Source organism: Spea bombifrons, chromosome 4 (assembly GCF_027358695.1).
Source record: "Spea bombifrons isolate aSpeBom1 chromosome 4, aSpeBom1.2.pri, whole genome shotgun sequence".
In the NCBI taxonomy this organism is placed as follows: domain Eukaryota; kingdom Metazoa; phylum Chordata; class Amphibia; order Anura; family Pelobatidae; genus Spea; species Spea bombifrons.
The window spans coordinates 6,768,831-6,780,514 of NC_071090.1; positions in this window are offsets into that span (position 1 = coordinate 6,768,831).

An 11,684-nucleotide genomic window follows, 5' to 3' on the forward strand; every position below is an offset into this window, starting at 1 on the left:
GGTTTTCACAGAACAGTCCTGATTTTTGGGCAGTGTCCCAGGTAGCTGCCCCACTGCAGCATAGGATGGAAGAGATCTTCTGATCTCGCCTGACCAACCTAGGGAGCCAAAACCCACCCTGGGCAGTTGCCCCTTTTGCTCTGACCTAGTTAGACAGCCAGCTCCTCATTCTCTGTGTCGAGGTGCAGCGTTGGTGTTCTACACTACTAAGAAACAAAGCAAATAATTATAAATAACTGTAATTAACACCATACCGTGGACAGCGATGTACTTTGATATAATTAACATTAAATACAGAAAATTAATAAATGCTGGATTTCTACAATGGAAAACCATCCCAGTTTATCGGAGGCTCATTGCTCCATTAACCAAGGTGTTTTCGCAGCCCCTCGCAATGTTAATAGCTTTCATTGACTGTAAAGGATAATTATTAGCTCCCTTTGTTACCATGGAAATTAATCTTTTTACATGAAATAAATGATCACCGACTAGTTTCCTTTATTTAATTCAGAGGAATTGTCTACTTGCTTTAGTATAATTCTTGAGCGCTCCCCGAAAAAAAAAAGCCATTACACAAACACTTTTAATAGAGCATTAGATAAAATGCTTGGAATGAAAGGGTGATCGATAGTAATTGTATTTAATCTTTTAAAGGTGCTGTTCCACTTACACAAAACACCAATAACACTCCCCATCAAATGACCTTATTAGGTAATATATTTTATTCTTTCCTATAAAGGTTTGTTCACTGATGTCTGTCAGTGACTTTATTATATCACATGTCAATTAAATGTTCCTCACAAAATCATTAATGAGTCTACTAGATTAAAGACCCAGACTAGCCATCTGGCACAACAGGCAAATGCCTGAGATCGTTCCATCTCCCCCCCATCAGCTAGATATCCCTGGCTGTTTGCTACTGTGGCCTGCCATATTCAGCCGTTGGCCGCTCGTCATTAGGTGGCTGCCGGTCTTAAAGTGCCAGGGCCTCCGCTTCAGTGTAACCCAACACAATTGATGCCGAGTGCCAGGATATGGCATCATATCCCGGCGACCAGCATTGAAGCCACGTGGACTTTAAGAAGGAAAAAAGAGAAGGAGAACGATAAGAGATTGGGGAGAAAGGGGGTAGTAGTAAGGATACAGAGAAATAAAAGAGAGAATTCGGAGGAGAGATAAAGAGAAAGGAAAGAGACAGCTAGAAAGGGGTGAGATAATGAGAAGGAAGATGGGGAGAAAGGGGAGGAGATCATAAGAAAGGTGAGATATAATGAGAAAGTCTGAGCCAGTATGTTTGTGTGTAAGTGCAAGCATGTGTATGTCTGTGTGTATGGTCAGGCATTTGTAAGGGCAATGTATGTGTATATGTGTGTATTTTGACAGTCTATCCATACTACTAATGTTTTGGGCCTAAATGGAATAGTTTGATTCACTCTAGCACACGGGCACTCCAGGGGCACTATTTAGTATTGTTTTAAATTAAAAAAATATATATATTTTGTCCTTTGCTGAGTAACGTAGCAAGATGGACAATCTTAATTCGGGAAGTATAAGCATGTAGATCCAGCACTTTAATACCTGTATTGAGGTTGTGACTTGGGGCAGAGAGGGTAGTGGTCAAACCTGAAGGGCATTGTCAGACACCAGAAGGGGCATTGTTGGGGCAGGACTTCCTGCCCACCATACATGAAGAGCCCGCTCAGCTTCAGAGAGTAGCCACGTGGTAGCCTCCATGGAGGTTTGCGCAGCACCAGCACAGACCTCCGTTGGTTTTTTTGGCTGGTCATGGTAGATCAGAGGTTCTTCCTCACTGGCTCATCATCCCTACTGCTCATAATAGCGGGACACTTGGGAGGTATGCTTTAAGTATGAATACTACCCTGTTTTTTATTTGGCCCATAGATGTTGCTTTACTATGTTGCACAGAATGTGCGTTACTTTGTTCATTAATAACACAGTTACATTAGGTTTGTTTGTTATAAAGTTTTGCTATCGATGGGATTCCACAGTCTCAGAATAAAGTGTTTTTAAAATGATCAGCTAATCTAACCCATTTCTTCAAGTGATTTAAGTCATATGGATATAGATCTTTTCAAAAAAGAACATTGTTGGTTTTTTTTTGCAGAATCCCAGACATTCGTATTCTTAATTCTTGACAAGACTGTAAACAAGCCAAAGCCGCAACGCTGAGCCAGGCTTGGATCTGCTGTTTTGGACTTCTGCAGGGTTCAACCTTTATCCTGGATATACCTTTGAAGCCCTCTGATGTTCTTTAATGATTTTCAAAACATATTCGCTAAATCTTTATAGACACAACTGAACCTCACCTTAAAATCAAGGATCACTTGTAAAATATCTTAAATATTATTGCATTTTTTTCTGTTTACATTTTTTTTTTCTGTTTAAAACATCAATAGTACAATCCAATGCTGGAATGGAAAGATGTCAGCTGGCCAGACAGCAAGAATACAAGAAGCCTTGTCTTAAAGGTATAGTGAAGCTTCATGATAAGACTAGACCTCGGGGGGCTGGTATAGAGGGGTGCCAACCCTTCTGGAACCAAACCAGGGGCAGATCGCCCTATTGGCTTATTAGGCTTTGCAGTGCGGCACTGTTCAATGGGCCAGTTATAAGCAAGATCTCCCCAGTTGGACCATTTACACTATGGAGGACTGGGTTGAGAAGGCACAGCCTCTATAGCACACGGTTCTCAGCCACTGCGCATGCTTAATAGATGGAGCACCAAGATATGATGTCATGTCCTAGTGCTCAGCAGAGAAGCAACCTCTTGGCTGCCTCTTGGTTCACCCTGTTTGCCTCTGCCTTTGACCTCTGCTTGGAATACTCATGTTTGATGGTTTGCCTGTTGCCTTGACCATTCGGACTGTTCCTGACTACGCCTTTTGGTGTTAATAATTTAAAAAAGAGTTTGGAGCAAGTACAAATTCAGCTTGAGATACTCTGATAACAGAGAATTTGGTGTCCATGTCTGCTGGCTGGTTTCATTTAGAACCGTATAGTAATTCCGTAAACTCAAATGATGGAAATCTAAAAGGGGCACCAAATGTAAGGCCCTGGTCAAGGTTCAAAATGGAAGTAGAATAAGTCCTAGACCACACTCAATTGGCGTACCAAAAGCATGAAACGGTCAACTTCCCCATGTTAGACATTTTCATATGTGGGTCTTTGAGAGGCACATAATCCCTTTTTCCAAAAACAGTGTTGTAACATAAATAGCATTTTTTAATAGAAAAATGAGAGCCGGGTTGAGTTAACAGGCTTGGTTGCCATCCAGCATCTTTTAAGTGTTTTTTTTACAATTGCCGAGATAGGAGCACAGCTGACATAAATATACCTGTATTCATATACGCAGCACTAAAAATACAGCAAGAAGAAACATAATGTTCCATCTGCGTCTTTTTTTATATAAACTAGTCATATTACATTTTCTGCTTTTCCGAGGAGCAGATTTTCTCTGTATTCCATATTATAGCAGTAATGTAAATATTTGAAAATAAAAGGTAATAAAACGTAGGCTTTAATCTTCCAGATACAGAGTTTTCTGAACTATACAAATGCTCCCTTATTTATTTATCTAGATGCGTTACTAAGAGATGGGAGAGGGGAGCTCCAGATCCTACAAATGTTGGCAAACGGATTGGTATTCTGGAGTCTTGGGGCCATTATTTCTGGTGGTCTGGTTTTGGAGCGGAAGAACAAGTGTTTCCATGTGCAGAGATGACTTTGCCCTGCTCCCCAAGAGTCCACGCACATAGAGAGACTCAAGGAGCTAATTTACCATGTCAAATCCCCACCAGGAAAGAAGTCTGGGTCTCTGGGTCACGTTCCTCCTTCAATGGCAGGAAAGAAGTTTATGGCTATGCCCACTCCCTACCAACTACCCGTCCTACTTCCAGTACACATAAGGGAGCCTGGAGCTAGCCACATCCAGGGCCGGCCCTACCATGGAGCAGAGTGGGGCAATTGGCCCAGGTGGCACTTTTGAAGAGGCGGCTTTTTTTTTTTTAAGCGGAGGAGAGAGAGGGGCGCCGAGTGGTTTTTGCTTACCCACTCAGTGCCCCTCTCTCTCCTCTGCGAGCCCTCTAGCTCGGTCTCGATGCCGGCTTGTAATGCTGAGCACCGGAAAATGATGTCATTTCCGGAGCTCAGCAGTAAAGCAGCGCGCAGCGTGGCAGAGCAGGGAGACTCGCCGCAGGACTGCTGAAAGGTAAGTGCAAAGGGGGTGGTAGGGTAGATAATATGGAGGGAGAGGAAGGGTAGATAATAGGGAGGGAGAGGAAGGGTAGATAATGACCCCTGGCGGCGTCAGCGGGGGGGGGCGTCATTTTAAACTTCGCCCCAGGCGGCATTATGTCTTGGGCCACATTTATATGCACAGCTAGCCCTACCCCATGTGCTGTCAGCCCCACGCCATGCACTCCTAGCTTTGTCACTTCCCCAGAAGAAGGAGAGCTCCAGGTGGCGCAACTTGGGAAGTTCCAAAGTATGGTCAACACCATCATCAACACGTGTGTAATAAGAGCAATTCTGGGGCAAATTGGTAAAAGTGAAGCAAGGGTTATTCCTTTGGTTGCTATGAACAGAATAATTTTTAGACATAAATTCTGGGACAGAATATAATTATTTTAATTAAAAACTTAAAGATACATTTTTCTGAAGTGTTAATGGGCTGGCTGGTGAGGTCACCGATCGTCTCTTTAACCAAGCCATTGAGCAGTGGAGCTACAGGGAGCCTCATCACCCAAGAGGACAGTTGGCTCCCTGTTTTGAGGCAAGGGTTAAACCTCGTTTTGTGGGTTTGACCTACAAAACAATTTCAGTTCGAAGATGTTCCATACATATGGCAGCGCGATTGTTTATCTAGATATGGATAATCACAGCACTTCAAGGCAGTCTCCATGAATACATTTTTATATTCAAGTAAATAAAAAAAAATACTAAAAAAATCTAATTCTTGGACCGAAGCTCGAATCTGTCAATAAGAATGGCAAAAACTGGATGTTAAGCTGGCGAACATCTGCTGTGGTTTTTTTTAACATGCCAGCACATTCTGTTATACTTGCAGCAGAGCCAGACTCGCACCAATGCATTGAAAAATCTCCAGTATCTCCATACTAATTACGTTCTCGTAGTAGACAACATGCTTTCTCATAGAACACGACTCGCAGAACATCAATGATTTTAATAATAGCGTATCAGCAAACTGGCGAGCAAGGCCCTCTTTGTATCAGTTTGTCTTATATCATGTGAATGAACTATGAAATATATAGATGAATTAGGAAATTTGGAAGAATGAGGATAAATGATATACTTGGATATGCGCGGCTGCATGCTACACCTTTACATTCTTGCAGCGTGGACCGGTGGGCGCACACTGAGGAACCGAGCCTGCTGCTCGAGTGGGTGTAAAGGTAAGCGTGAGGCCCCTTTGGCCAATGGACCACTAGGCATTTGCTTGGTGGATAGTCTAGATGTTTTTTGGTGACAGTCTCGAATGAAGATGGTCATGTTGGGACCGTATAACTTTGCTCACCTCCAGACCTCAAGGGCCACTATCTATTTTTGGATATCCCAGCTGGAGCATAGATATCCCAATTCAAAATTCATTAAATTGTATGTTTCCAGCAGGTAATACACAGAGTGTCTTTGTGGTCCTCAAGGCCTGGAGTTGAGCACCAATAATATTATGTTCTAGTTTAGTTAAATATGGAGGACCAACTAGCTCATCTGGTAGAGCTGGTTGTTCTTCAAGCATCTGGTACTAAAAGCATAGAAACAGAGTCAAAGTCTGATACCGTAAATCTAGAACTGATTATAACATGAGCGTCTGTGTCCATAATTAAGTACTTATTACTGTGGGGGGGTCTAGCTCTGTAATTATATTTAATCGATAACTCAGTGGGGTGTGCAAAGCCTACGAGTGACCACAGTTGTCTCTAGGCTATTCCCAATCTTCTCGTCTTTGTATCTTTTCTGAGTACAATATAAATTGAATTACAGTGTTTGTTTTATAGGGACCACCTCCTAGGACGTTTAAGACGTAAACAGCTTAAATAAATATTACTTTTCCACTGGTGAAACTTTACAAGGCATGTTGGTCTGCCCTTTACTGCTAATAAAATAAAATGTCTTTTATTCTGTTGTATAAAACAATAGTAATCTTATTTGGACATTTAGTCTTCTATACATGTATATTTTTACAAAATCAGGCTTTCCTGTTAAAAGCGCAGATGAGAAAATAAAGTAAAAAGAGAAAAAGGGGGCTATAATATCAAAAATTCTTATACATAATCAATATGTCAGAGGCAGAGATATACAGCTTCCTATAAGATTTTCCCTTCTTCTTGCCATATGTTGCCGAATGTTTTATTTCTACTTCAGATACAGCTGCCTCTCTGCTCCATTCACCCCCCACCGCTTCTTTATGTGTTAAACCCTTCTTCTTAATAGTTCCTCACATGTAGACCTCCATCCTTCTCTGCCTATGCCAAGAACCTGCTAAAGTGAGAAGCATTGGGACCATACTAAGTACCATTGAGGTCCATATGGTCCAATTTTATTCAGGCAGCTGCTTTATCCTACTTGGACCTCTGTCAGTGGCCCCACACGCCGATACCTATCATCATGCATCCTCTAGAACTATGGAGTCAGTCTAACCTACTCAACAAGTTTTGAGCGAAATTCAAAATTTAAGGTCAAATAGTGATATCATTTTGAGTAATCAGGAATGAGTAAAATATGATCACTAGGTCAGACTAGAAACATGAAGTTTGGTTCCATGTAACAGCACATTGAGAGCTACAGCAGAGCAAGAAGTTGTACTTTATGCCTAGTGGAAGCTCCAGCAGAATTGTGGTTCCATGATTATGTTTTTTTTGTATTACAACGTTTGGGTGAAGTTTACATCACAAAGCTTCTTGTTAGGTCACAAATTAAACACAGGATCAATTTCACAGGTGTTCTCATTGCCATTGGAGTTGTGGTGGACAGGGACCAAATAGTCAGTTCTACATGATGACTATCATGGCAACAGTGGGGCAGATACCTTGCTCCTTCTTGCTAGATCAAGACTTTAAAATGTAAAAACACATGTAAACTCTTACTCACGCTCTCTCACACTCTCATTCATGCTCTCACTCTTGCTCTCTACCACTCACTCACACTCTCACTCATTCTTATGCTGTCTCTCTCTCTATCTCTGTTTCAATATCTCTCTGGCTTCTTCAACGACCACTTCCGTGTCTGCTATACATTTGCATTGTATTGTTCATTCTTGTCTTCGTCTGCTTCGCTGTGAACCAGGCCTCCTGGCACACTTCCAAGAGAGGGCGTAGCTTCCGGACACACTTTCTCCCCTGGTTGGAGGAATGGGGGAGAGGTTGTCCCCATGGCTCAACTATTTAGTGGAAGTACTCCTAGAGACAGAAGAAGCGGAACTACGAGAAAGGAGACAGTGACACAGAGGCGTTCAGCGGAGAAGCTAGGGAGACATTGAGCGAGAGAGAATTTCCATGAAACTTGGGACCTCTGTGTGCCAGTATGGCATCCCCCTGATCAGTAGTACCCCAGGCGGACCAGAACTGCCATTACAGAGCAGTCCAGAACTGAAATGTGAGGCAAGTTTCCTCGATACAAGGGAACCACCAACCCCAGGTGTACCTTTCAGACCTCAACATGCTCTCTTGTGCCTTAAAGGATATCAGCTGGACCCCAATGATCAGGCCTATGAAGGCTAAAACGTTGGTGTTGGTTTCCTTGACCAGAGGAAATTTACCTTGCACTTTGGCTCTGGACTGCCTTTGTGGAAGCATCAGACGGATATGCCGATCGAGATTTGTTCTCTGTAATGGCTAAAGAGAGCTAAACCTTGAACAGGCTATTGGTCTCAAGTTTGTCTTGTGTGGTCTAAGGTGCCAAAACACGGACATTTCTTGTTTTATTGTCATTCCTGACATCTGTACATATATTCACATTCATTCACCTGCCGCTTACATTATGCGCTCATGTTAATTTTGGCTTTAAGGCAAGTTTTATTGAAACAACAGGATTTGTATTATAATAAGCTACACATTGGCCCAATACCCCAATGTACCTTAAATCTGAGCGATATCCAAATCTTCCTGTAGAATTATGATCACGAGTTCCTGTATTAGGCTCCCCTGACTCGAGACATTTGTACACATAAATCTTATTGTTTTCTTTTTACTTATCCAATTACATGACTTCTTCTTTTCCTCGTATTAAATCTGTTATCAAGCCTGTCACATTTTCCTTTATTAATGCCGTAATATATTCTGATTACTTCAATTTGCAGGTTATCCTGTTTCCTAGACTTTTTGGTTTTTTTAACATATTAGTCCCCGCCGTGTGACGGGAATGATGCTGAATGATGCAAAATCAGGACTGTCCAGCGCAAAACGGGACTGTTGGGAGGCATGACGCACAGCATAACACCTGAATAAGCTAACCCTAAAACATTAACCCTTTAATTTTTAATATTTTTGACACATGACAAGGATTTCTTTTGTCGTTCACGGTGGCAACCAAATAGTTTTAATAACAGCCCCATTGCCGGGTGAGCGCTGCTCCTCCGGATCTCCGGGTCAAGACCCGAATCCTCCGGGTCGCGGGGTCTTGACACGCCCCACTCCCCGCCCATTTTTTCCTTTACATGGGGGTGTTTCCCACCGACGTCAGTGGGAACTCCCCCGACGTCAGCGGGACCGCCCACCGAAGTCAGCGGGAACGCCCACCAACGTCAATGGAGTAATAATGGAGTAATGGAGTAATTTAAAATAAATCAATAAATCATTAATATGATATAGAAACAACACATTTTACATATCTGACTGAACATACCAAAGGCTGGATAGAACAAATTTTAAAAAAATTATTAAAATACACGATTCCTACTTTTATTTCCCTACCCCTTTAAACTTCTTATCACCCCAGTAGATCGTAAGCTCTTTTGGTAGAGAACCTTAGCTGACACGTGCAGTTTACCTCTGTGTGTTTCTTAATTTATTGTATTATGTATATTTTTGTCACTTTGTTATTCCTTCCTGGTTTTGTAACCCAATAAAGTGTTTTATACTCTTATTGCGCAGGATGTGATTTTGCTCCAGAACGATCCTTGGGCCCTGGAGAGCTTGGATCACGACATAACTTGGACACGAGCGGGTGGAGTGTTTGGATTTCGAAAATTAATGTTAGCAGCTGTCAAAAAAATAGCCATACAAGTTTGTACGCATATGATGAGAGTAATGCTAAACTTATTAGGAGCAATTTCTCATTTCCCATGTTGTGATTCCAACACATATACACGCACACACACTCACTTTCCTTAAAAACTTGACTCATATTATCTTGACGACCACCTTGTCGTTCCTTAAGATCCAGGTGTCTGTTAACTACAATTTATGAAACAGGGATATATGACTGTGTATTTAATATGTTATTAGCTAATCCCTGAAACAACAGGCTGATCTGGGGGGGGCTAAATGCCCCCTGTCCAGGTACACATTCCTAATCTGACTGCTCTTGGGGGTGGAAGCTCAGTGAACACCACAGTAGTAGCGCCGCATGTTGCAATGTGTGATACATGTATGTGTGTTAGGTACGGAGGGGGCTTTACTAGCCCCAGAAAGCACCAGCCCTCCCCTGTCGATTCCTGTCCTGTTTTTCCTTCCGCCACCCTTCTCCTGCTCTCTGTCCCATTCTGACTCAAAAAATAGGGAGGGGGAATGCTAGGCAGCCAGGGCCACAATCTTTGAACATGCCCCCCATGCTAGGTCTGTTTCATATCTTAAATCTCACAAAGGCATATTTTGTGATTATAATAATATAGTTGACGCAAGGCGTTTTGTTTGTTTCTCCAGCTAGAAAAAAAATGATATTTTCAGAGTGAATATTTTTATTTTGAATTAAAGGTGAAGATTTCATTACTTGGGATTCACGAGAAAAAAAAAAACAAGATCACATCCGGCATCATCCCAGGTATGGTTAAATTGTGTTTTGTTTTATTTATACATAATCCAATTATGTGATTTAATAATAAAAAAAATCATTGTGTTTTGAGTTATTCGTTTTATTTCATTGATCGCAATACAATCTGCCTTTTGACCTTCACCAACCCTTGAAAATGACCCTTCCATCCTCTCTGTTCCATTTAGGAGGTCAGGGGTGCTGCACTCAGACGCACTTACCAGAAATGAAGTCATCGTAAGATTTACTGAGCAAAGTTTTTTGCCATTTGCGCATGTGAAAAGGGCTTCTCTAGGATTGTACATGCTCCAGTACCCATGAAGAACCAAGTACACAAACCCAAAATCATCGTACACAGTATTCATAAAACCTGGGAACTTCTGTCTCTGGACCGTATAATGCATTGCTTCTCCCTCTTTGGAAAGAAGAAGGAAGCCACCATGTTGTGAGGATTGTAGATATGGTGTGTATGACATGTAGACAGGCGTGACATTATCAGAGGCGGAAGTCAGCATGGGGGTTTGAACATATGCTGTGTTGTTAGTCATTCCCATTGTGTTGGAGCATAAAGTATATCATTGTCACCCCATAAGATGCTGGATATTATTATTTTTCCTGCACTTTGTGAAATTTGAAAAACACAAATGAGAAATAATAATATTTTTAGAGAAATTGTTATAGGTTGTAGAGGCCCAAGTCAAGGAATAAGAAAATGATGAAGACAAAATCACGGGTCCATTTGAGATCCTTCATCCTTGTTGTCTGCACCTCAGGACCATGAAACAATTATATGGAGAGGGGCACAAAATGATTACACTTTCTGTTCATCTTTGGTAACAAGGTTCAGGAGGGGATGATTCTATCAAACAACAACAGGTTCATCATAGACATTTTGTTCTTCATAATTAAGTCCTTGTTGGGAGATGTTTAGACCAGGCTCTACTACTATTTTGTGATTCCCATTTTGCTTGTGAAAACTTTTCCCATATTCTTCATGCCCTCTTTCATTGCATTGTACGTTGGCTGAAGTTGGCTTCCATGATTAGCAGTTGATGAGCTGGTTTGAAACTACTGTCCTTATTATACAAGGGTTAGTCTTGATTTCCGTTTGGCTCAAATGGACTTCCATTATAGGCTACAGTGAGATGTTTATCTCCATAAACCTACTGTGCTTATCTTCCTTCACTGGGAATTTTGCTGGTAAAACCATTATGGATGTCATGTATGGTCTTGTTGTAGGTGTCATATATGTTGGCTTCCATTGGGTTCTTGTACCCCAATATTCCATATGTGTAACGCAGAACTAAAGTCCCGCTGTAAATAACAGTAATTGGCACATTTTGGTAGACATCTCATAGTAATCATTTATGTGCTAAGATGTCAAGCTCAATAAGAACAAGATTTGCTGTAGAAAAATGTAGCAAATCCCCGCCAGCGAGAGGAGACGTTTTCACAGCTAGAGAAATTAGTAACTCTGGTGGCAGCGCTGACGCTGTGGAGACATGGGCGAAGGTGACAGCAATATGTGTTGCAGGAAAAAAAATCACTAAATAAAAACTAAATTACGGATACCTGCGGGGAAACCATCAACTATAAATGAATGCTGTGAGCCAAATAATGAATTCTAATTCAAGGCAATAAACAGTTTCATTTGTTTGTTAATGTTGAGGTTAAATCTT